Below are 27606 nucleotides of genomic sequence, written 5' to 3'. Positions count from 1 at the left end.
GATTTTAAAAGTGTCAGGGATCAAAACATTGTAACATTATGGAGGGCAATGTTACACAGAAAAACCAACAAACATGCTGCGTTTCTTTCTGCCTGAGGCTGATGAGGCAGATGTTTCAAAAGACAAATGATTATTGGACTATGTTCTTTACAGTTATATGTCAGGCTCTGGACTACAGTTTGGACAGACGAGACCGTGAAAAGTCAATAAATACCAACACAATTTTGTATTTTAACTACTTAAAACTCACTTTCAGCAAAATTTTTTAAAGAAACAAATTTCGGAGAACCAACCACAGCTGCCTCACCGTTCCCTGTTAGCCAACCAATGATCACTGGTAGTGTTTTTCTATCTAGCAGCTTAACTGTCTTGTGTTTCCCTACACACACACACACACACACACACACACACACACACACACACACACACACACACACACACACACACACACACACACACACACACACACACACACACAGCCACTCCTCCCCTATGTAACACTGTTTAAATAAAGGATTGTTATACTCTGAAAACTCATGGTCATATTATTTCTTCATTCATTCATTCATTGGTTTATTTACTGATAAAAACTGAAGTCATATATGTTAATGTACATAAAAGTAACCATTTTTAAGATAGTCAGGTAGTCTAATAATGAAATATTTAATTCACAAAAAAAGAATAATTTCAGGGTGACAGCTTGTCCCAAGCTTAAATAAATAGGATAGGATAAATAGAGCTGTAAAATATGCCTTTAGCTTCATAATATCTTTTCAGAGGTTAGAGACAGTTGTCTTGATAAAGTCCAGATTTCCCTGAGTGTTTTAAAGATGTATAACAGACAAGTAATTTTCCCAGATCTTCTTAGGGCACCTTCATTTTGCCTGATATGTCCCTCCCAGGTCCCTGCTGGTGTTTACACTGACACAGTGCTCTGTTGAGATAGTGTAAGCTCACGCTGACTGGAAAGTGTCCATTTTCAGATGGTTTGAATGTCTGTTCTGTTGGTGAAGTGTCTGTCCTGTCAGGTGTGCAAGTGCTATCCGACACTCCGCCTCCTCAGGTGTGCACTTCTGTTTATCGGCCTGTAGATGGCGCTTCTGCTTTGCGGACGCGTCGACAGATCCCCTTCAACTGTGGGGGAAAGAAAATACATCCAGAGCACTGTTTGAAACGTAGTCTGGAAGAAATGGACCACAAAATACACAATGCATGAATAATAGTGTTGACACTAGGCTAAATGTTACCAGGGTTTGAGTTAGACAATAGTTGCGAACGCAAGCAGAATAAGGCTATTACCTGCCTTAGATGTACTTTAACCAGTTTGAATTTTTTGAAATCACTAAATAGGGTCGATTTAGGTGGTCATCAAAGTACATATAAAGTCACCTTTTAGGTCTGCAAAGCTGTTTATTATAATTGGGTTTTAATTACATTGGAAATCCATTAAAACGGTGAAAATACTGTGTGCGCTTGCGCAGTGAAAGCCATCAGTCAATTCTCCCTCCTGTTTTAGTAACGGTTACAGGTGTGACAGCAGATATGTTAATGAGATGTGTTTACTTTTTGTAGCGTCAAGTTAATAGAATTATATAGGAGTGGTTCCCCTTTGAAAGCTACCACAGAAGCACGAGCTAACTTAAAGAAATGTAACTTTACAGCAATGAGAACAGCAAGTTAGCTTAACAGCTTAACAGCAGTTTAAAAGCTCTTAAACTAACGTTAGCCTCTAAACATTGTTGACTATAATAAATCATTGTCAGTATGATATTGTTCACTTTTTGTCGCTGGAACTGGGAATGTTTTATTAACTAGAAACTTCAAAGAATGGCTTTCAATGTTTTACAAGATGTAATAGTCGCCCCTATGGTTTGGTGAGGGTTGGATCTACACACAAATACCAACCGGGAAAAGACAGCAAGGAGGATCACCACATTACTGAGTGAGTGTATATTCAAAGAACTGTAGTCCATTACCCACCCAAAATGCAACTTCAGTATATGATGAAGTCTTAATAAATAAAAAGTCGTTTTCTTTAATTTGAGTACCAGTGACAAACTGTAAACTGCAGATGGAGTCATTATTGATTATAGTTGGCCAAACGGCACATTGAACACACCGTTTATCTAAGCCCAGCCATTCTACAAAACATTGTTTCAGTTATCTTTGGGGCACTGTAGTTGTGAGCTAATATTACTCAAACAGGAGTTGGTGGCTATTTTGATACATTAATACACATTTGGTGCATTGTTACGGCAGAAGGAAATGCCAACTGCACTTGATTGTGTCAAGGACATAAAAATTGTAGTCACCATAAACACTTTTTGGGCATTAAGATGGCTGCACATGACAGACATCAGGATGACCTGTGAAATTTACAAGGCTGTAATTTTTTGGAATCATTTTTTAAAATCACAAATTGGGGCCCCCTCTACCCTGTACGCAGGATAAGCGGTTGACGATGGATGGATGGACAAATTGGCGCTGATCTAAAGAAAGTCTATGTGAAAAGTAATTTTCCATTTATCTAGGAAGAATGAGGGCAGAGGATGAAAGTGGATCCATGATCTTTGTTGGATGTGTGTATGACTGTGTCTATAGGAGTCATGTTCACCTATTAAAACAACATTTATTAACAGAGTGAGCACACAGATCAGAGGAAAACCATCTGTTGTGGCCGGTTCAATCCCCGAACCGGCAGGATAAAATCTGGATGTGTAAAGTAAGCAGTGCTTGCCCTCCCTCATTTACCACCACTGAGGTGCCCTTGAGCAAGGCCATAACCCCAAAAGCTCGAGAGGAGCTGCTTGGTGGCTGCGGTTGTACCAGGTAACAGTGTGAATGAGATCAGGGCCTTCCTGCAAAAGAGAGGCTTCCTCTCAGTGAAGTTCCCCTGAATAAATAAAGGTTAAAAAAAAGGTATAACTAATCGTCTCGATGCACTTTGTGTTTTATTCTTTATTGTGGTAACCATAGTGACTGAGATGCAGTTAAAGCTCCCCTTTGGAGCACAGTTTCAGCAAAAATCCTTACAATTTGGTGAGGAGTGTGTCTGTATTTATAGTGTGTGTGACCCCGGAGAAAGACCTCTCTCTACAGTATCCATTTAGCTACAGGGCCCCACAGTAAATATAAAATGGCAAGAGGTCTGGGCATGAAAAGTTAATAAGATGCCTACCCTGTCTGAGTTTCCAGCTGAGGTAGATGATAAGTTGCAGCAGCAGCAGACAGACAGACAGGAACAGCAGCAGACCGAACAGCCAGAGAGGAAGAAAGCCGTCTGTCTCTCTGTCCGTCTGTACGGCGGTCTGTCGAAGCAGCAGAGCCAGATCAGCCCAGGGGCCGCTCAGCACCTCCATACTGCTCCTGCACAGGAGGGTGCAAATTTAGAAGAAAGAAAGTCAGGATTAATGCGACCGTAGTAATAGTGATGTGAAGGTCAAAAGAGATCTCGGCACCAAGATTAAAAACTCGGCTAAAATGCTTGAAAAGTAGACATTTGTTAGACTTCCACATTACATATTATGGTTATTTTAATAGCATTCAAATTAATATTTTTAAAAGTGAAGCAGGCCTTACATACATATTGAGATATAATAATTGAAAAGGTCAGAATGGTGGTAGTAAATCCTTTAAAGTTACTTCAATATTATAAACTTTAACAAATAATAAGTATTTGTGAGAATATACTGTAGCAAGAAGTTAACAAGTAATACAAGAGTAAGCACTTTTGAGTGTAATTTCCAACTAAGATTTACCATTCAAAGTCAGATGTGGGAAATAATAATAAAAAAAAAAATTTCTTTTTCAATTAAATGTAGAAAAGTCTAGGTGTCATATTTTTATGTTGATCTGAACTATATTGGACTATTGATGTGGAATTCATGTAGGAACTGAAAAAAAAAATCACAGATTATTGGTGGTGTTGACGCTTTTTTTTTTTTTAAGTCCAAACAATATTTTTTTACTTCTGTTTACCTAACATCATTGTCCAGTACAATGAATGAATCAATGTTACCATGTGGTTTTCCATACATTGAACATTGATTCTGAGTAATGATGTGTATGGTGATGTTCATTTCAACATTTTCATCTCCCAGCCCTAATTCAAACAAGTCAGATTTTGAGAACGAAGCACTGTAGTAGTGGTTGTTCCAGTTTTTCTTATGAAGTCAAATGTGTAAATTCTATAATGTTTAAAATGTATTCAGCTAACCTGAGAGATTTTGTGTGAGTGCACTTTTGTACGTACACATGCAAACAGAATACCTGCTAAATGTCTTAATTCCAGCCACTAAAGCTAAAAGCATAGTAAATACAGAGGAATAATCACACTGGTGTAGGGTTAGAGTGTCTCAAACCAACTACCTACACTCACTGGAAACACAATTTTGATTTATTAAAGGTACAGCACTCATTAGATAGTATTCTTCAAAATATTTACTTACACTTTCAGATTCCACAAAAAGGCAGGTTTGACTGGATGTAGATGGAAAAGATTGGCAGATGGCTGCCAGATTAGAGTTAAAACATTGTCCAGACAGCTGTCCTTACAGATGTGAAACTGTCTTCTGTAGCCAGGATTTATGTCCAAAGGTGAAGTGTTTGGCGACGTCAGTCATGTGGCTTTAAAATAAATAAATAAAAAACAATTCAGAAAGTGCCAGTGTGTCACGTCAGGTTTCACTGCCGATGGTAGCTAGATAATCCACAAAAAATTACCTCAGGGAGAAAATATGGTCAGTTCAGTCCAGAGGTAAAGTTGTGACTCTCTGTCTCTTCTTTTATGTCTGTCTTTGTTCTTGGTCGGCCTCTTTTGGTGTCTTTGTCTCCCCGTCTCTCTGTCATTGGTAGAAATGCCACCTCTGTTGTTGTTGACGATGTGAACTTTGTTCTGTTCCAACAGTCAAACCTTGTGATTGCTAAGAAGATTAGCTATACTGGCCAGGCCCCTGTGTATGTGTCTACATATGTGTGTGTGATATAAAACAGAGAAATGGAGCTTAGTTTTGGGTGTGGGGGCTTGTTACTGCAGGTTTCAGAGTCTGCAAAACACGAAAATGGGAGAAAACAGACACTTTTTATCCTTTGTGTATGTGTGCAGTGGGGCCTTGAGTAATGTTTTGATCATTGAACCTTAGACCTTTGTGCTCACTGTGTCATAAAACACACACTACTCACTGGCACACACACACACACACACATACACATACATGTTTTTTTCCCCAACTGCTCCCTCTCTGATTGGTAATAGGTGGCAATATTGATTATTTTAAAACAGAACTGATAGCATCAACTTTGTCTGTGCTATTACAACAAACAGAGGTGAGACAACTGTTTAAAACTCAAGATTAAATCCAAACTGTAGTGCCCACTGTTGGAAGGACAAACATGTCTTTGTTTTAGTTTGATGTGTGCATGCATTTATGATATGGCTTTAAATGCCACCCCATATTAAACCTGCAATAACTGATTTTTTTGGATAGTTGGAGACAATGGAATCAGTCAAGTTGATATAGACACAGACATAGAGCAACATAAGCATTCATTTGGAGTTTCTGTTTCTTTCCAATATTCTCTCTCTATATCTATTTTAGCTCCGTTTTGGGTCGCCACCAACTCTTAAGGAAAATATATATGTCTCTTTAGCTGCTAAATGCTCCAGTATGTTCACCAGCTAGTTGCTAACTTTGTCCGTCTACCATTTGGTGCTTTCAGAGTTTCTTTTGTTGAAAACAGCTGCCTGCTGTGGAAGAAAATGATGCTACGAAAGCGGTGGGAGTGAACCAAAGCAGCAAAGTTACGGGCGGCAAACCAAAACAGTGAGCTGAAAAAGACTATAAAGCTCCATAGAGCTGAGGGTAGCTGCACAGTCAGGTTATGATTCTCTGTAGCTTGTCACTATGAGCGACCCTCTTCACATTACACATAATCAATTGATCCATGTTTAACATAAAAAAAAAGGTGTAAAGTGTAAACACTGATGTAAATTTCAGCTGTATTTTGTTTCAGTCTTTAAGTTTTTATAAAGCTAATGAAAGTTGTTTTGTTTTTTTTACCGTTGCACACTTACATTGCACTTTTCATTTTCTGTTTGCATACAGTAGCTTCTTTGAACAGGCTAACGCCTTAATGTTGAGATCCGAATGTAGCTAAAAGTCTCTGGACACTGACGCAGTACTGATCAAACCAGATCGCCTGCAGTTTTACTTGACTACATCTTAACAAGCTAACACACTGGCATTAAACCAAAAGCAGCTTGTATTTGCTCCGAGGTGCCCGGGAACATCAGGACACAGTTGTTATATTTTTGCAGCAAACACATCTTTGTTCTCACTTGGAAAAGCAGCAGGTATCCCTGCCCTCGGTGTGCTTTGACTCTTGCTCACTCAGATCTGGGCATCAGTACTCTTTTCATGTGGAGACCAGTATTCTAGTCTCATGGGAGTGAAAGCAGGCTTTAGGTGATAAAATCAAAAGCGTTAATTTGGCTCTGGACCGTGGATGATTGAGTGACGCTGTCATCAGCATCAATACAATTGATCAGCCTTGTTGTTTCTCTGATTGATCAGGAGATAATTTGCTTATTTAAGAAGTGTATGTGTGTTTTAGCAGTTTTGTGTGCTTGTGTGACTGAGTACTTTTTTTCTGATTGATTGGAGGTATTTCTGGAGAGTTCACACACACAGCTCTGTGTGTGTGTGTGTATGTGTGTGTGCGCGCTCCTATTGATCAGTTTGTGAAGGAAAGAGAGGTGTTTTTATGTATTTGTTTGACAAAAAGACAAACTGTTATTTATTATACACGACAGATGAAACATTTAAGTGGCTTTCGTGGAAAGAGGAAATGCAACTCTGGTTTAAAATCTTATGGAAAATCTCCTCTGAGCAACCATAACTCTGGCTAAATATTTCCTCCTGATCCGATTAGACTGCTCCCCTGATGCCTGGTAGGAATTTTGGATTCTTTTGCAAGTGTCCTCTAGTCCTGGACAACACTGGGGGAGGGGGGGGGGGGGTTGGGTTCTTTGCAGCAACAGCATTTCTGTCAGGAGCCCTTCAGTCAGTTTGGTTTCTCTCTCATTATATCTCATGTGTACTGTTTCTGCCAAAGCACTCATGAAAATGTACACCAGCACAAAACAGGACCGTACTTGAATCAGAAAAAGCAGACAGGAAGCTATTGCATCAGTTTTGCATCAGTGAAGGACCAGGATTTTGGGACAGTGATAAGGAGGTGGCTAGTCCTGGGAGACGGCTTGTCCTCTGTGTTAATTTCAACACTTTTCTCAGGTTTTTATCCCATCAGACTCTGACGCCAGCCTCCTGTGTTTGTCTTCAGGGCCTAATGCTTTTGTTGCTATCTTTTTGTCTGCCTGCTGGTATGGTTATGATGCAGCATCCACTTTGGTGTCTGTGTGTGTGTGTGTGTGTGTCTGTGTGTGTGTCTGTGTGTGGTCTGATGTGTGGGTGGGTGGTGGTCTGTGTGTGTCGTCAGTGCTGTGGGAACAGATCCTGTGTTTCATTGATTGTAGAGTGGGATGAAACCAACTCAACTCCCTCCGCCTGCCTCTTTCTCATGGTGCCACGGCTCTCTAATTGGTAGGAAAGAGATACAAAAAACACTCCTGTCTCACAAGTAAAGAGAACATTTCTTTGTGTTTATCGTGGATATAGATTGTTGCAAATACACGATGGAACATTTCATAAGCCTTTCTGACCTGGGCTATGCTAGGTGTTTGTTTGTGTGAAAATAATTTTTGTTAGTGACATGTAGCTTCCAAAACCACAAATGCACATTATTACACTAAACATTATCTGTCTGTTTTGTCTAGGATGCTGGTTAATCATGTGAGGAATATCACATGCAACAACCTTGCAACAAAATGAGTTCCTTCTTACATTCTTACAAGTGCAACCAAACCTGTTTCCCACTTCGACTGATTCTCTGTAGCTTCTGTACTTGTCCTAAATTATTGAAAAGGAAATTTTAAATGGAGCAGGTAACAGTATTGTGAGTCCTCTGGGAGATAGAAATTACTGGACAAGATACAGTAGATGTGTTTTTCCACCCAGATTGTTTAGCAATGTTTTCCTGTTGCAGACTGAAGCAGCCTGTAATTGTTGTTTACTTGCAGTGCAAATAAGTTCCATGTTTAGTAGCTTAAGTAATGTTTTTCAAGCCCCTGGCTGTTGTTCCAGTACATAGTGAGTCAATTAGTTTTCCTATTAAGAAGAAGAAGAATCTAGCATTTAGTTTTCATGAAACCGTAGTAAAACAGTTTGTTGTGGTTGTGGTTGCCAGTCTGTCCGTCTAACTGCCCTTCTCTCCATCCATTTGTCTACCTTGAGCTGAAACCATTAGTTGATTAACCGATTAGTTGATTAGTAGGTCATCAAAAAAGTCATAATTTCAATCAATTTTTCAAGCAAAACTTCAAAACGTTTGTTGGTTCCAGCTCCTCAAATGTGAGCATTTGCTGCTTGCTCAGAGCAGAGTTCAGAGAATTAAATCTCTGAGCTATGGACTGTTGGTTGAACAAAACAAACAATTTATAAATGTCACCTTCAGCGTAGAGAAAAAATACTTTTACTGCTTTTGAAAGTTTAATTGGCGGATTAGTCAATTGTGACTAATCATTAGTAGCTGGCCTTTATTCATCCATCCATCCATAGATTATTATGTATTCTGAAAAAGGATCAAAACTATACTTTCAGTGCTTGAGACTATGAGGTCCCCCCACTGATTATGCACTGGACATACAAAGATAATATATGCTACAAAGGATTTTTCTAACATGTTCTGAAATTTGTTGGGTTTAATACATTGGACGCCATGAGATAATGCTTCTGCATATATACACACATGCAGTAGATACAAAAAAACACTGTCTAATTGTAACTCTATATGTTACCTCAAATGACCTCTCTCTTATCCATTTATCTATTATTTTTATTTGACACTGAATCAATTCATTTACATCCACCCATCCATTTCCTAAATGCACTTATCCCTAATTCATTTACATCTCTTAACTGAATATCATCTGTCTTCATAAGAGGAGCCTCGGCTGGGTTTTGGCGTACGTGCCTGGTTTATGTCGTCCTCTGCAGCAAATTATAATAATTCTTCTCATTAGTTGTGCTTACATGCCTCACACGTGTTTGGATCTATGCTTGTGCAGCTACAGGTAGCGTTGTTGGTTTCATCGGGTATATGTTGCAGTCAATGATCTGTCCGGTTATGACACATAATACTTAATACTAAAACAGATTGGTGAAGGTCAGGCGCCACAGAGAGCACAAGTCAAATCACGGGTTGCAGTGCTTTCATGCTCAGCAGAGAACATCAACCATCAAGATGATGGAGAGTTAGGAGGAAATGAACGCTCCAGTTTCTAAAGTGACAGGATGGAACAGGCTCTTTCACAGTAGAACAAAATGTTTCCTATTACTAATCAGCATTCATGGGAATTTGCTCTCACAAGCTGCACTCAGGCTGTCACTACACTGTGTGTGTGTGTGTGTGTGTGTGTGTGTGTGTGTGTGTGAGTGAGAGAGAGAGAGAGAGAGAGAGAGAGAGAGAGTAAACATGCTGGGGGATGGACTTGAAGCCGAGGATGATGATGATACAAAGGGACTAGAAGTAGAAAACGAACACATTAATTAAACATTTTTTTTTATTATAAACTGCTTTGTTTTTTGTTTTGTTTGTGTGCCTAGAGGTGTTTGTGTGTGTGTGCGTGTAAATGTTTGCAGGCTTCAAGAAACCCGCTCCAACTTTCTCTCTCTCTGTCTTGTTTTCCTTCTAGTTGTCATAGCAACCTCTTGGCCTTTTTAGCATAAGTTACGTCGGGGGTCGCCCGATGATACTCATCACCATGGTTACGGGAGGCTTTGTTAATGAGAGGTGGTGCTTGCAGCATTATGTAAGGTGTGTGACATTTACCTACCATCACAGACACTCTGTAGTGAGCATTCACTGAGATACTGATGGGTATTGACGGAGAGAGGAGAGCTTGGGGGGAGGGGGGGGGGGCACCTCAGTGACTCCAAATACCTACAGTATAGCTGCTGTCAGAATATGCAGCGGGGGGTTAAGATGGATTTATGCTTCTGCATCAGGGTGAATGGTGGTCTCTGTAGAAGCTTCCGGCATATGAACTCATTTATAGTTCAGCATGGGATTTAATCTGTTGGCGGATGTATTACCATTAACCTAACATCTTCTCTTATGTCACAGGAAATATAGGACATTACTGAGCTTTTCTCTTTGGCGTGCTCCATAGGATTATATCATGAGACAGTATATGCTGTGACAGTACAAATTTGTTAACCGATCAGAGATTTTGGCATACTGTCTGTCTGGTTGCATTTTTATGCCCAGTGTTGCAAACACTGTCAACAAGCAGGATTGAAGATGTTTTTCTTCAGTTTGATGAATTTGTGCCTTGATTTCTCAGGTTTTTAGTGTGCTGGTTTAGCCAAAAACAAACATTCATGTGTGTTATTTTATCCATAAAACGTTCCTCAGTTGATTCTCCAGAAATTGTACTACATCACAATATCAAGCATATCTATTGCAATACTAAATGAACTAGGGGTGACCCCGCATAGTCGAAGATTCAATGTTTCAATAGGAACAGCCAGATTAGACTGACAGTCTCACTGTCAAATCTTTGCAAAAGGCATTATGAAATGAGGATCGTGCTGTTTTGGCTACATGGGGGTGTTCAATGTCTGATTTGACAGAGAACTGCTGGTTTTCACAGCCTACACAGCGTGATGTGGTATCTTGGTATTACCACCAAACTATGATTACATTTTTAGGAAGTGAACATCAGCTCCAGGGTAACAGCAGAGCCTTGAGTTGCTTCTGCATCACAATGTTACAGAGACAGTGAAGATATTGCAGCTGTGAAATTCCTTGTTTTGAGTCTAGTTTTCTTGTTGGCAAGTCATCAAACTACATTAAATAAATAGTATATTTATTTCAGTACTTAGAGATGATGATATGTTCTCTCAACACTAGACATGTCTGTTGACCTCTACGGTAATTAGGTAGAAAAATGTGACGCTATTGTTGTGTTGTTTTTGCTATATTGTTGCAGCTCGTCCTGGTTGCTGATGAAGGCCACATAGGTTACTAAATACCTCTTTACTGTAACTGGCACAGACTTGCTTCTTTCACATTTGAAATGTCCAAAATCAATTTTTTTACAACATTAATGGCGACAGTCATTCTATGAGCTTGTATTTAGACTACTGTAGCTTTGCTCTTCTTTCTGTCTTTTTTCTGACATTAATCAAAAGCCTCTCTCATCCCGAATGTGTTAAACTGCCTGCAGCAAGAATTTTAAGTTCTGCAAACAGCCTCCTAGCACCTTTTCAACCTGTTGAGGTTAAGTCTCACATGTGTATTTTGCTCTTGCCCAGGCTACTTCTGCTTAACTAAGGAAAGAAGAGCAACTTTCAGGACTGAAAAGTGCAAAATAGAAAAGAATATTGCGGAGAGTAAGCAGTCAAAGACAAGCAGTGAGAGGATAGCGGCAGAAAGCAGAAAATCAGTACACACTGTTCATTACCGCTCTTTTGCTCTTTCCCTCTCTCCCTCTCTGACAGACAGCCACGTCCTGATGCCTGAAGGTAAAGCTGGCATGAAGGTGAAGGACAAAATGAAATGAAATTTAATGGTATTTAGCCTGCAGTTAGTGAGATGTTAGATTGACAGGTCCAGGGGTGAGGAAAAGAGGAATGCTGAAAATTAGGAAAATCATCTTTTATATATTAATCTGTCCATGACTGATCTATTAGTAATGGCAAAGAAGAATGGGAGAATGTGCTCAGAGAGATTAGAGCTGCAGAGAGACAAATATCGAGACAAAAAACGAGAAAGTGTGGTGGGTGGAAGTGTGAGACAGAGGGAGAGGAAGAAGTGATGGAAGTGAGGAAAGAGAGAATGGAAAACAGGCTAAAATATTTGCCATTTTGTCTCCCATTAATTAAATTAAGCACATTGTCAGTCAAGGAGATGTCAGAGAGGGATTGACTGGGACAGGAGGGGAAGAAACTTGGAAATAATTAATTGGTTAATTATACTGTTGTTCAAAGAGAGATGGATTGACAGGGATGAGACAGACAAGGAATAGGGAAAGGGAGGACCAGACTGTTAGAGAGGATGGGGAACATGGTAGCATGGTAGAGAGACCTGGTGGGCGGATATAAGAGAGAGAGAGAGAGAGAGAGAGAGAGAGAGATGAAAGAGACCTGAGGGAATGAGGCGTGGGGGAGGAGAGGGTACTGGCGAGGAGAGAGTGTACTTGCATATTTCATTTCAGTGAAGCCCATTTATATTGAATTAAAACCAAGAGAGAAGGAGGACAGGGTGAGGAACAAAGGTGAGGACTGATAATAAAGAGGATAGAGGGGGTGTGGCTAGCATCAGGGCTGGCAGGGTTGTTACATAAGAGTGGCCAGTAGCATCCTTCATAATGTCTACACACACAGACATGCACACAGCAAGGATCCTCATCAGCCAGCCACCGCTCTGTGTGTGTAAGTGTGCAGGCATTTAAACACACTACACACATACACACTCTCTTTTACAGCAGAAATGAAGGTAAAAATGTCATAACGCAGGTTTCATCCTTTAATCTCCAGTTCCCAGGCACAGATCTGCTTGCTGTAATCCCCGTGATTAATTACAGTCACGGTGGAGATGCACAGTAATAATATTCCAGCTGGAAATGTGAAAAATCTGTAGTACACAATATTGCCCTCAGCAGAGATACGGGTGAGCCGGTGTCTTAAATGGATCAACACGGGCTGATATGAGGAACACAAATTTCATTAAAAATGACTGTTTGTCTTAAAGGCTGTTGATGACATGATGCAGGACAGAAGGGATTTATCACATGAGCAGTATTTACCCGCCGTGTGACTTTTCTTTATTGCTAACAAGTGCATCACTCATGTTGGTCCAGAAAAGTCTCCCAGTCTACATTATCTAATTATTGACTACAATCTTCATTGGATTTTAATATAGTAGAAAAAGGAAGCATTACTCTGTATTGATGTGAACACACATCTGTGAGCAATATGGATACACGTTTCTAATCACAGTTTGGTCATTTTTAATCTTAATATTTATACATATCGTGACATAGTACATTTCTGAAAATCCCATTTATAGATTAAATTACCAGATGGCAAAGTTTATTTCAGGATAATCCAGTGGATTAAATAACTGACTTCATTACATTGATGCAACAAACAATATTGTCATTAAGATATAATAAAAAGATAGCTAACTGGGTATAAACAGTTGACTCATGATTTATATTGTCATGTTGTCCAATTCTGCTGTTGATCAATTATGCGGTATATTTAATTAAAACGTAAAGCATGATGGTTCATCAGGACAGATGGAGTTTGCTCTTTCACCCCTCCTCCCTATCGTTTGCTAAATTAAAAAAGGAGGCATTATTATTTAAATGTTGTTATCTCAAGTGATTGGGCCTAATTTAAATAAATACTGCAAAGTTAACTCAGGTTTTATTTATTTTTAGCCTCCCAAGTGGCCTGGCTCTTAATCTCTCTCACTTAAATGTATTACTTACTTAATTAGCTATTTATCGTGTATTTTCCTACTGTGTAATTATTATTACGTACTGTGTTTTTTAGCTCACTTCTTCATGTAGCTCAGGTGTTCATTTTATCTTATGTGGTTTTTGTAAAGCATTTTGTGACTCTTTCTGTGAAAAGCGCTATAAAAATAAAGTTTACTTACTTAAATTGTCTATTCAAGATTTGATGAAATATGTGCTAACATGCTTAAAATACTCAATTTTGCATACCAAACATCAACAGTTGTTAAAGTCCAATGAAATTAAACAGCATTTTATTTGTTTGCCACAGCATACAGAACTGTAAATCACTTGTCCTGTTTATTTTTTTGGTTTTGGCGCCTCCTAGATTTGCATTAATTGCACAGTACAACGTTAGGTAACCATCTGCATAGATGGAGACCTTATTTCAACACAACCAATCAAACAAGCGCAAGTTTGCTTACTTTATCTCTTCTTATCTTCAGTGTAATCTGTCACGGTGGCTGCAATCAAACAGAGACACCGACACACGCCTTAATCCAGCTATTTGTTACTTTTAGCAATAAAAAAACTATTAACAACACATTTAAAAAACATGTTGACATTCTTTTAGACTACAAAAAGGGATGACTATATATAATTTGGGCTTTAATATGTACAATATGCTCATATTCAAACTAATGAAATTAGTGGAAATTCAGTGATGTAGCATCTCACCAGCACTCTGCTCAAAGCAAATAGCTCAGGTGCAGAAAATTAGTTTTGACAGATGGAAGGTGAACTATGTCTGACAACGTAGACAAGACATGTGTCCTTAGATGCCCACTGTACAGAAAATAAACACAGCCTCCTCTATCGCACCACCCTCAGGCCAGACTTTGACATTTTTGCCCTATTAGTGCTAAGGATCTAAGAAGTGTGAAGTTGTCAGTTCCGTTTTCATCTGTCAATTTAGTTTTCTGGTGTGTAAAGATATTTACAGCCCAACAGGGAAACTGGTGTGGCTTTAGACTTTTAGTCTTTAGGTTAGTTAGGTTTTATTTGGTCAGTGTAGTTGCAGGAGAACAGAGTGGAGCATGAATGAGTGTGTGTGTGTGTCCGTAGGGGAGAAGGGGGGGCGATGAACTGTAGAAAAAAAAAACTGACTCACACCAGGGAGCTGATCCAACAATCCAGCAGAGCAATCACAGTCACATAGTGCTGCCCAGAGACGTGCAGATGATGAGCTCCAGCAAGGTCGCAATGATTCAAATATTTTTCTGACACAAGCACTATGCTGAGGCACCTCGCACCTGCATGACCAGAAGAGGGAGAGTGCAGGAAGAGGAGATGATGGAAAAATATTTTATTTAAGTGTAATGTAATATTCACAAACATTAATTTGTGTCAGAGAGAGAGAGAAAGCAGAGATGTGAAAGGGTGGCTTGTAATTGAAGCCTTTTCTATTTCTTACTTTGAAATCTGAATCTGCTGAACATTCACACAGGCAGGCAGGGACTGGGGAGACTGATGGAGAAGAGAGAGGCATAGTGAGAGTGAAATACATTGACAAAGAGAGGATGTGTGTGTGTGTGTGTGTGTGGGAGAGATTAAAAGGATGGACTAAAAGGTTATCTATTCCCCCGGATGATGCTCTTGTACTGAGTGGGGTCATTTAACCTCAGACAAAAGGGAGGAGTGGGGGTGTTAAGAGAGAGAGGGAGGAAGGATTTGGCAGTGAGGTTTCAGTGAAAGAGAGTAGAGATAAAGGGAGTGAGGAAGAGGAAGATGGAAAATGGGATTAGTTTTGCCTGCCTCAGTTTCACTCTTTCATTCATTTCCTCATCCTTTCTCTGCTTATCCACTAATTTTCTGTCCTTTCATCTCCCCAGTCTGCATGACATGACATTTGCATTTGAAATTCATAGACAAGTGATGATTAAGTAATGTAAAGCTACAGCTACGACAGCCAGGATTTTAACTTTACAGTATACAGCCGCGTGAGCAGCTCTCTGAGAATGTATTTGTGCACAGCGGTTCTTTGAGCTAAATGCTAAGCTCAGCGTGCTAACATGCTAATACTACGAAGACAATTATTCAGTCCATAGTCTCAGGTGACCTGAGCCCCTACAACGATGGGATAACAATGGGTTTCTCTGGTACTCATGTTGCAGCATCAGCAGCCATCAAAAGATCATTGGTAACTTTGAGCAATGTTGTTTCAGTGCTATGGTATTTTCTGAAGCCTGACTGAAAGTTTTCAGTTAGATGTTAGTAGAGGCTCGTTTACCTATATTTGGATGTAAACCAGATGTTGGTTTGACAATGGTGATGCATCCTAACGGCACTAAAGCAGTCTTTTACTGTATTGACACCCGAATTAAATCATGATTGTTGAAAAAAAAAATGTCAATGCAAACATTTCCCAAATGTCAGAGACCTGTGATGTGTCAAACCAAATGTCAAATTCACACACATTCTATTGACAGAAGTCTAATAAATAATAAATAAATAAGTTTCTGTGTGCGTCATCTTGCCTCTAGACTGTTAGTATATTTTTGCCTCTCTCATCCCTTTGGTATCTTTAAATCATCACAGACCAGGCACTTTTTCCAAGCAGTTTTTTCATGCTGCTATTTGGAGCAGTTCATCTGAAAAGAGTTGTGCAGTTTTAAAGCAAACAGTTGCATGGTGTCTGGCCAATGATGAAGGTATCCATTGAAAGAGCTAATTTGAATTTAAGCCATCTCATACACGCTGACAAATTTACAGTTGTCCTTGTTCTCTTTGAAACGAAAATATATGAAGGTATCTCCTTAATGAAGGGGATACCTTCTGAGGCCTGTTGGACCCCTTTAAGAATAAATTGAGGATTAAACAGAGGATCACAGTGTCTCTAATCCACTCTTTCATACCTATTTGGGAGAGGACTTACAGAGGAGTGATTTTTTAGGAAGGAAATATGAGAGGAGAGAGGAGCAGACTCAATGGGAATGAGATAGTGAGAAGGAGAGAAACAAAAAGAAGAAAGAAATTCTTTGAAGGTGAAGGATACGATAAGACGATAAAGTGTTTAAATTTTAAGCCCGTTGCTTAGACTGAAAAATTGCACCAAGTAAGATATCATTTGCACAGGATATATTTTGTACAGATTACTACTGAAAGAAGGTTGCTGAAAAATTATTTTCAGGATTTTCAGCCTAAATTTCTGAAAAGGTCTAAAAAGCAGTTTGGATATACGTTAATACTTTAACACATGGCAATAAACAGCCTGTTCTATATGATCAACAACTACTACTACTGTTACTTTTGGTTGTTGGTAGACCCAAGAGGCAAGGCAAGGCAAGTTTATTTGTATAGCACATTTCAACAACAAGGCAATAAAATAAAATAAAAGCAACATAGGGAAATTGAAAAAATACACATTAAAATATAATTTTGGTGAAAAAGAAAATAAAAACAGGATTAAAAAAATAAATAAATAAACAGGGTAAAACGGGACAGTAAAAGTTACAGTGCAGCGTACAATCAGGGTTAAAAATAAAAACAGGCTGAGGGGTTGAGCAAATAATTGATGTTACAATTATTTTGAAAAGAGAATAAACGGAGAAGTACACTTAATCTGCTCTCTCTAGCTAGTCTGTACTCGGGTCCATAGCAATCTTTGGGTCCACTGAAACTCCAAAAGCCCTCGGACACTACAGAGAAACCAGGACATGTCTGTCCGCAGGCCACTTTGATCCAGTTATACTCTGGACCCACTTGCGTGTTTACAGGTGGACTCACTCTGTTCTGATTTCTGGCTTGGTCTGTGGTTCTTAACATTACAGATTGAAGCTGAGCACTGACTTTCAATCGTTCTTCCTTGGCTCCAAAAATACTAACTTCAATTTTAGCTTTGCTTAATTGAAGAACATTCTGGCACATCCAACCGTTGACCCGTTCAATACAGTTACTCAGTATGGGATCATAGTCCCCTGGTGATATGGTTATGTAAATCTGTGTGTCATCTGCATAATTATGGTAGCATATTTTGTTGTTTTTCATAATCTGAGCCAATGGAAGCATGTAAATGTTTAACAATAGAGGCCCCAGAATGGAGCCTTGGGGAACTCCACATGTAATTTTTGTTAGCTCAGATGTGTAATGACCTATAGACACAAAGTAGTCCCTGTCCTTTAAGTAGGATTCAAACCAGTTTAGTACTGTGCCAGAAAGTCCAACACAGTTTTCAAGTCTGTCTATTAATATGTTGTGGTCGACCGTGTCGAATGCAGCACTGAGATCCAATAAGACTAAGACTGAAATTCTGCCACTGTCAATGTTTAAATGGATGTCACTGAAGACCTCAACAAGAGCCGTCTCAGTACTGTGGTGTGGTCGAAATCCGGATTGGAAGATATCAAAACAGTTATTTAGTGCCAAGAAAGCACTAAGCTGTTGAAAAACAGCTTTTTCAATGATTTTACTTAAAAATGGGAGATTCGATATGGGCCTATAATTGCTCATTAGTGAACTGTCTAGATTGCTCTTTTTTAAGAGTGGCTTAATGACTGCAGTGTTCAGGGCCTGTGGGGAAAAAACCTGAGAGGAGAGACATGTTGACAATTTGTAGTATATCTGAGGCCATGCATTTAGAAACATTTTTGAAAAAACCTGTTGGCAGAATATCAAGGCAGCATGAGGAGGATTTCAGATGTTGTATTATGTCCTCCAGGTTTTTATAGTTAATAGAATCAAATTGTCTCATGCCATATGAATTGTTTTTAAGTGGACACAGGGACAAGACATATCCTGTTACTGACATGGATTATTTGTCTAATTGTTTGAATTTTGTTTGTGAAGAAGGAAGCAAATTCATTGCAGGCCCTGGTGGATAGAAGTTCAGAGGCTACAGACACAGGAGGGTTGGTTAGCCTGTCGACAGTAGCAAACAGGGCACGTGCATTATTAGTGTTTTTGGTGATGATGTCAGAGAAGGACAGCCTTGCATTTCTCAGTTCTAAATTATAAATGCAAAGTCTCTCTTTATAGATGTCATAATGAACCTGGAGATTTGTTTTCTGCCACCTGCGTTCAGCTTTTCGACACACTCTTTTTTGAGTTCTAACCAGCGAGGCATTTCTCCATGGAGATCTTCTCTTACCAGAGACCACCTTCACCTTGGCTGGTGCAATGGCATCAATAACATTTGTAATTTTAGAATTGAAATGATCTACAAGCTCATTAAATGAGACCCATGAGAGGGCGGGTGTTGAAGAGAAAGCCTCAATAAATTTTTCACTAGTGTTCTCAGTGATATGCCATTTTGTGATTACCTCTGTTTGTACATTTATGTGCACGCAGATGGTACTCCCAAAGAAAACACAGGAATGATCTGAGAGAACAACATCAGTCACCACAACCTTGGAAATGTTCAGACCCTTGGAGATGACCAAGTCCAAAGTGTGCCCCTTATTGTGTGTGGGCTCTGTCACATGTTGGGTCAGTCCATAATTATCAAGAACACAACGCAGTTCTTTAGTCCCTCTGTCCTAGGGGCTGTCAGCATGGATGTTAAAATCACCAACAATAACCACACAGTCAAAGTCAATACAGATTATAGACAGCAGTTCACCAAAGTCATCAAAAAAGTTTGCACAGTATTTAGGGGGCCTGTAGATATTTAGAAAAATGAGAAGAGGAATTCAGCTGAAGAGCCACATATTCAAAAGAAGCAAAATTCCCATAAGACATCTTTTTGCATTGGAGGGAGTCGTTAAACAAAATGGCAACTCCACCTCCTCCCTTATGCACTCTAGCGTAAAACGGAAGTTGGGAGGGGTAGACTCAATAAGGACAGCTGCACTGTTATCTTGGTCCAATCAAGTTTCAGTTAAAAACATGAAATTGAGATTGTGAGTGATTATAAAATCATTGATTAAAAATGTTTTTTCTGCCAAAGACCTAATGTTTAACAAAGCTAATTTTAGTGTGTTAAAAACATTATCTGGCCCACTTTTTTCGACAGGCTGCGGCTGACGAGGAATTAATACTAAATTTGCAGGATATGTTGGGTGCTTCCTGTTTCTTAACACATTCACCATGCTTTTTCTGTTACCTATCAAGACAGGAATGGAGAAGGCTACTAGCACACTGGGCCCCGGCTTGTCCTGGGAAGAGTCATGAGTGCTATTTTCCATGTAGCCTGGACCCAGCACATATCAGTCAGAACTTGCTGGGCTTTTTCACCATTGCAGAGCGGGAGGGCGTGTTGGGCGCTGTATTTGTGACACAGGTGTCAAACCTGGAGGACTTAGAACCAGGGTGGAGGTGGACGGTGACGGAGGTTTAGGGTAGAGAGAATGAGAGTAGAGCGAGGGAAGGTGCGGGGAGTGGGGGGGAGAGAAAGGGTATCTGGAGATAAGGGTGACCTAGATGGGGATTGGGGGGCGGGGGTAAAGATGGTGAATCCTCACTGTTGGTTTTCAGTGAGGGAGGTGGAAGCTCTTCCTCTTGGCTTAGATGTTTCCCGTGATCAGAGCTCTCTTTCGGCGGGGGCTGAGGTGGCTCTCCTTCAAGGTTTATGGTGTGTTGTGTTATGTCTTATTCTTGTTTTGATTCCTCTTGTCTCAACAGATGAGTGACACGTAAAACAGGTTGGAGCTGAACAATTTTACTCCGGACTTGTTAAGGCGAAGCCTTAAAAAGATGTCTGTGGTCCCACAGAAAGTAAAAATTTTCAATGAAATGCACAATGTCAATTTTCAATGGACAGTACATGCCGTTGAGTCACGTGTTCAATAACATCAATCTGCTGAATCTCTCAGCTCCTCTTTGGATTGATGGTATAGGGCCACAGATAAACACCTCAGCATTCAAAGAGCTGACTGTGTTCAACAGATTATTAAAATCCTCTTTCAACACTTCAGACTGTCGCTTCACAACATCATTGGCCCCGATGTGCAGTATGATGTCTTTTACAATAGGATGTTCAGCCACCATATGCAGGTTTCTTTCTGCCTAGTCAGACATTGTATCCTTCGGAAAGCAGAGTGTTTTGGTGTTCTTACTGCACATGCTTCTTACATCGTTTACAGCAGAGTCACCCACAACCAGAGTTTGAGGCCCAGTTGTTAGCTTTCCCTGCAGCCTTTTACTTTCTGATGTACTCTCAGTCCTTACCCTTCTGTGTGAGGATGGGACGTTATCCAGGTCATCAGACGGAGATCCAGGGTACTGCAATAGTGGTGAAAATCTGTTCTGCTGTTGCACACCCGGGGAGGTTTGTTGCTAACTCTCCCTTTCGCAGCTGTGCACGGCTGTGGCCTACTAAGAACAGGGATTGAAGAGGCGCTCTGCCTGGATGATAATGCAGGCCAGCCAGTTGCATCACAAATCTCAGGGCGCTGGGTTCTGCCTGTTACTTGTCCTCCCATTTCCCAAGGAAATGATATACTCTTAGGCTTTGCACCAAGAGCGTTCCAGGGAGGACTCCCACTTTCAGATTTATTACCCAGTACACAGGCCTCTAGCTTCTTGGTAGTCTTGTTGGTGCTAATTAGCCGTGTGTTAGCATGCTCTTGTCCACTGTTTTGGGTCCACGGTAAAGTAGTGTCATTCCCACATAGTCCATTCACTTCCACATTCACTTCTAACCTGTGGATCTTTGTTTCCAGCACTGCAATTTTCTGTAGAAGTTTGTAGAAGTTGTCCGTGGAGAAGGGTGGCATCTTGTTGCTAATTAGCATTAGCTATAACTCCAGTCACTGCAGCACAGGCTAGTGCTATTGATAGGCCGCACTCACGTAAAAAAGTATGGCAATAGCCTACTTTATCTGAATAGATGACAGTCCCAGTGATTTAAAAGTATCCAAGAGCCGCTGCTCATAATATCTAGCAGAAAAAAAGAATGCTAGCAGAGGTAAGAGCAAGCAGCAAAGCATCTGCACTGTAAGAAAGCAGGCAGCGAGAAGAGCGGAAACAGAACACAACAGGCGGTAGTAAAAAGTAACCGTCTTTATTAATAAAGGAGCTGTTGGTGAGGTGGTTGGCAGGAGGCAGGCAGGCACGCTGGTGGTAATGTGGTCCAACTAGTGAATAACAGAGGTGAGGTACGCAGCATGACGAGATCCGATGTGTACACAGGATCCTGGTGCACAGGAAAAACACACATTAGGAGGAAATCACTGCAAGCGACAACAAAACTACTAGAGCATACCTATATAAGCCAAGGAGGCCAAGTGCACTATACCACAAGGGCTTTGGGAAAACCTAGTAACAAGTAATAGAAAGCCAGGAGTATTTAACCAGGTGGATGAGATGAGATGATTGAATTCAGGTGTGCTGCTATGCCCATACACACATACACCAAGACAGACAAGGGAGAGAGATAAAACACGCAAACCCCAGAATCACAGCACTGGCTGTGACAACTATAATAATATTTCTATTGCTACTGTTAAAATTACCACTTTTAGCACTAAATAATAAACATTGTCTGCAATACATGGAAGAAGAAGTTCATCAATCATCTTCAACCGCTTATCTCTGCAAGGTCGCGGGGATGGAAGAAGTAGTTTCTCAGTTGTATGTCATCTTTTAAACCAGTCTTTAGAGTATCTATCTTTGTTACTTTCACACTATAGGTATATTGACTCTGTTGTGCTTTGCAGAACCTCACTAATCCAATAATGAAAACCACTACAGGTGTCTCTGATCCTCAGATCCAAGAGAGAGGTCAGACTTAAAATTATAATTATTGTCCACTGATTAATAGCTCTCACTGCAACATATTCAAATCACATTTAAGAAAACAAAGATCCAAATAATAGAAATCAAAATTTAAATGTAGAGTACAGAGTTTACAAATAGTAATATCAGCAGGTGGAGAATAAAGCAAGCCAGACAATGCACAGTCTTGCCTAATTCCCCACTTAATAGTAAAAGGATCACTTTCACTAAGCTTTCAATATCTCTTTGATCAGGGCTAGAAATCCAGAGGGGAAACTAAAAGCACCAAATACATTCCAGAGGTGCTGATATCCCACCCTGTCAAAAGCCTTTTCTTGGTCCAGAGAAATAAGACCAAATTTAAGACCCAATCAACTGGCGCCCCACCCCCACCCACCCACCCAAAAAAACCTTGAGTGCTTGAAACCATAGGCTTGAAACATGTTCTATTGGTGTCCTCACTCTACCTACAGCGATAAAGTGCTTTTTCACTTTCTTCTGACAGATTTACTTACTGTATGTCGCTTTGGACAAAACTGTCTGCTAAAAACTGCTAAATGTAGATCTGACAGGAATACAGGAAGTTTGATCAAAATGTATGTTTTGATCCAGTACATTTTTCAGTCTGTCAGTGGGCAACAAGGTGAGTACAGCTTGCCTGCAACTCTCCTGCAGCTCAGCAGTAAGCCTTCTCTTTTCACACTGACATTAAATACTTCCTCCCCCCGATGTCGACCACATTATACAAATCCACGGTAATTCTTGGAGAGATAGTGAGTGTTTCAATCAGGAGCAGGAATGTTTACATGAACAATTGTTGATTGACTCAACTCAAACTCATTTTTTGTAGTAACCTCAAGCATGTGTCCTTTTTAAACCTCTTTAAACGGGTAGGAAGTTGGTGGAGTTGGTGAACTCCTACACTAATTGGGATTGTTATCACTCCAAATAACATTACCTTATTACCTTCCCATTTCCTCTGCCACTCAACATCATTATCAACACTACAGAGTCTCATAGTGCATCATTCTTGTCTAAAACTTTTTTTTGCACCATTGAGATTTAAGGGAGATATCCTAAAACAAAACAACCTATGATGAAGGGAAAGCTAATAATAAATAAACATAACAACAAAAAAACTGTTTTAAGATATTTGATACTTCATTTGTATCTTGAGCTCGTAGCTTTTGTACCATTTTCCTGAGCGTATACATGTAAATGGCCATCAATGCCCCGCTTTCTCATCAAGCACTTTGCTGATTCAAGACATCAGGGTGACGTCACCCACTGGTTTGTAAACTACCCTTTGATGCCTCAAGTTTGGCATTTTGGCTGTTGTCATCTTGATTTTTTGGAACCATAAGTAGCCATATTTGGTGGAGAGGGTGGAGCTGGGTAGGGGATCTGGATTGCTATATCTAACAGGTTGACTTGTCCATCAGAAGGTAGCCACGCCCTAAGGCATACCCGGCTTTATTGTCTATTACTCTGAATTGGACCATAGTTTGCCAAATGAACATCATGCTGTATTGAAGACGACTTGAAACTCATTAGGAAAGTGTTTACTGAGGTAATAAATCAAGTGAGAAGTAGGCTCATTTTGTCATTGACTTCTATACAATCAGACTTTGTTTCCAACCAGTGGAGTTGCCCCCTGCTGGCCAGTAGAAAGAATGCCATTTTAAGGCACTTGCACATTGGCTTCACTTTTACAGATCAGACGTTTCCTACTTGTCTAAAACCACATCTCTTTTGCTATTTGTTGTTGGAATCCAACAAATCTGTTATTTCTCTGGTAGTTTGTCTCAGACCATTTGGAATAAATGATTGTCTATATGAACTGAAGACACTGGTTTCCTTCCTTATTTTTGTTTATACAGTTTATTTGTTTTTCCCTTTGTGTGTAAAATTAGGTTTTGAAATGAAGTAATCAAAAAACGAACCATACATGGATTCTGTGAAAACAGCCTGTTCTCACAACAGGAACCCAGTTATTAACGTCATTACTAACACCTTGGTTATGAGCTCCCTGTAGGGTGCTCATTTAAGTTATGAAATATGATTATCCTAGTTTGATCTAAAATAAATAAAAGACATAACCTTGTGCTTGACTACTGCAGCAACTACTGATTACTACTACTAACAGTGTAGCTACTAGAATATTACTGCTATGGATTGTAAATCACTACCTGTGTTGTATTTGTCTGCTGTTGTTGTTTTGCACCGTTTCCACACTCCTATCCAGAAGGAAATCTTTTTATTGCCTTCTGTCTTTATTGCCTAAACCTGTTTCATCATGATGGTTAATAATATCAGTGTCCTGCAGAAACCCTATTCTGTATGTACAAAGAGCTTTCAGTAGACAAGCATAATTTTATTGAGGAACATTTCGCTCATGGGTGCCTTATGCACAATTCAAGATTTATCAGGGTTGTCCATCATTATTATGGAGCTTGTCCAATCTCTTGTTATTGCTTTTCTCTGAAGAGGCAGGGAAGGAAGGAACAATCAGCTAATGGGAGGATTATCAGCCTGGCTCTTCTTTAAATAAGGTAAGCATATATTTTAACCTTTATTTTTATTTTTTTTAATTTGCAGTAATTTTAATGGATATGTTGGTAATTGGCAAATACATAACTGCTACATTTCAAACATATGGAAATGCATATAACATTTTCCATCCATTATGTTATTCCAAAGCCTCAGTGCAACAAGCACACCACCACTGATTTCTGCTTTTCACATCTATAAAGTCCACTTTCATTCACAGGAGAATCATCTTGTACATATTATCATGTAAAGGGGATTCATTTGAGTATTTCAACCTTTACAATTGGATTTTTCATAGTGAAGCAAGTGTGACCTTGGAGTGAGAGGGAATGGATGACAGGCTGATATTTGAACCTGGACATTGTGCTTCTACAGTATGTTGTTTACCTGAACCTCTTGAGCCAACAGGACACAAACTCTTTCTGTCAGTTGTCAGAATCAAAGACTTCAGCCTGCTGTGAGTATATGTCAGTTTCTTTCTCTGTTCCTCTCTCTCTCTCTCTCAGACAGAGCAGCTTTTAAGGTGTAGGCTACTCTGTATATAATTCACAACTCTGTAACTTTAGATCATATATGCATTGTTTTACCAGGGGAAATGGTGTGTGTGTGTGTGTGTGTATGTGTGTGTGTGTGTGGAAAGGGATGTAGACACAGCGAGCATACAGAAAGAGAAAGGGAAAAAGGGACAGGGCTAGAGTTGGTTTGTTTGTGTTCATGTATGCTAACATGGCATAATATCGTTGTTCTTTTAACCTTTCGGTTTCCTTCCATCTCATACTGTGGTGAATGTACTCCACCACATGGATATATTAATGAATTATTAACTACAAAACATGACAGATATCAGCTTTAAGAAAAATATAGCTTGAATTAGGTGAAGATCAGAGTTAGGGTTACTAAAGGTCAGGGTATGTCGTCCAACCATATGTTAAGGAAAAGGTGTTAATAGCCGAAGTGTGTGTGCTTGTCAGATTTTCAGTTTCATAAAGATGATTGGACAGATGGTTGCCAACTCTGTTGTTTTGTGCTGGACAGATAGAAATGTTGTCCGTCATATCGCCAACTGTATGTTTGTGTGCATATAGTATACATGTCCATGTTCCACTTATGTTTTGTACTGCGTTTTTTGTTCCACATCTGTTTCTACTTTGTTGCACCTCTGTTGTAAATCAAACTGTGTAAAACAAGTTGTGTTTTGTTAAGTTATCTTGATTGCATCCAATTGTACACACTTGGAATGAACCTTGTTATCGTTGTAGATAATGTTGTAAAAACAACATTTGTGTGGTAACCAATGCTGCTGAATGAGCAAACATGGCTTGGATATGATAAATGGTGGAAATCTGTGTGTTCATGTGTATATGAGAGGCAGGTCGCAGAAAGCAAACTGTGGCTTTCCACCTTTAAGACATCTCTGTTAACATTTAGAGAGTTGTTTTGGTGTGTGTGTGTGTCATGATTAGGCTTTGTCACCTCTCCATTCCTCGTGTTTCTCCGTTTCCCCTTCCCTGCTGTCTCTTTCAGTTTTGTCTGTCATATACTGTCTGTATGTTTTTATGGGCGTGTCTGGCTCCTGGCTCATCACCGCCTGCAGCGCCTTGCACCTGTGGCTCATTAAGCAATCAACCTATGCTGTGAAATACTCTGGTTCTTCCTCTACTCTTCGCCAGTTTGTCAGTTTACCTCCTGTGGTATAATTGCTCTGGCCAACTCCTCCAATTATTGTCTAGTTGAGTATTTTTGGTGTTCAGTACCTAACATCTTGTTTCCGTCTGCTACAGTTGTTCCTGTGTGCTGAATCGCTGCCTGCCTACCTGTTTGCCTGCCAACCTGCCTGCCAATCTGTCCGCCCTGAACCGAGCTCTAGGACGTCATCGTCGGACCCCTGCTGAGTCTCTGATGCTGATGGTCTGAGTTCTCTGCTTCCTCCCCAACCCTCTGGTTTTCCTCAAAGCACATTGAAAATTAAACCTGCCTGTGTTCTTATCATCCGCCTTGTGTCCGCTTCTGAATCCTTATAGTGGAACCTAACAGTGTGTGTGTGTATCTTGCATAGTGAGGACAGCTACAAGATTTTAACCAACAGAGTTAGGCGGTGGGCCAACGGCAGTTTTTATTTAGTATTTAGACAATCCCCATCAAGGGAGGACCCAGTTTTTTGCTAACAACTTCTACAGTTATCAACAAATCAAACTTGTTCCCACCCGTACTTCTTGCACTTTTTATTTAATTAAAAAAAAAAAAATTATCAGTAACTTTATCCAAGTTGCTTTTTCCGGCGATAGGAGTGGGCCGCTATGTTTGGGGTCCCACATACATCATATACATACTTATCATTATCGTAATAGAGTGCTTGGAAAAGTGCCGGACATCTGAAACGGAAATATATAACACACCAAAGCGAGTTAACAGCATGTTAAATATAATATAAGTTATTATTAAGTCAATTAATGAACTCGTGCTAACTCATGTAGTTTATATTATTGAATATTTTACTGTCAACAAAGCTAAACTAAAAAAGATTTACGTTGTAATCACAGACTGTAAACATTTCGTATTCAGCATTTGTTGTGTAGCTTTATTGCACTTGCCTGTCGTCACATCTTGGATCTGGCGATTTTATAATTCCATATTCCGTGAAACTGCAAAAACAGCTAGAGGAAAGATTTACCACAAGTTAACTGTTAACTTCATTAATTTACCTTAAACTGTGAATGTTTAAACATACAAATCTGATGCTTATGTAAATAACTGCCATA

General features: G+C 39.8%; 2 long non-coding RNA genes across 4 annotated transcripts; one reads left to right on the top strand and one right to left on the bottom strand.

Moving 5' to 3' along the window:
* Positions 1-545: 545 nt before the first annotated feature.
* Positions 546-4872, bottom strand: LOC119909582. The gene is made up of 3 exons (XR_005445482.1): positions 4449-4872; positions 3179-3366; positions 546-1134 (listed from the first exon to the last, which is right to left on the bottom strand). It is a non-coding gene; the product is annotated as an uncharacterized LOC119909582 (long non-coding RNA).
* Positions 1144-26838, top strand: LOC119909583. 3 transcript variants are annotated; one of them, XR_005445485.1, is made up of 5 exons: positions 1144-1942; positions 11622-11645; positions 24785-24849; positions 25146-25304; positions 26629-26838. It is a non-coding gene; the product is annotated as an uncharacterized LOC119909583 (long non-coding RNA). The 3 variants fall into 3 exon arrangements; XR_005445484.1 differs by having other exon boundaries at positions 11622-11662; XR_005445483.1 differs by lacking the exon at positions 11622-11645.
* The last annotated feature ends 768 nt before the right edge of the window (positions 26839-27606 follow it).

This window comes from Micropterus salmoides, unplaced genomic scaffold, assembly GCF_014851395.1.
Source record: "Micropterus salmoides isolate LMB-PRFRI ecotype aquatic unplaced genomic scaffold, ASM1485139v1 Ms_hic_scaffold_18, whole genome shotgun sequence".
In the NCBI taxonomy this organism is placed as follows: Eukaryota; Metazoa; Chordata; class Actinopteri; order Centrarchiformes; family Centrarchidae; genus Micropterus; species Micropterus salmoides.
This window is presented reverse-complemented; position numbering and strand designations above follow the sequence as displayed.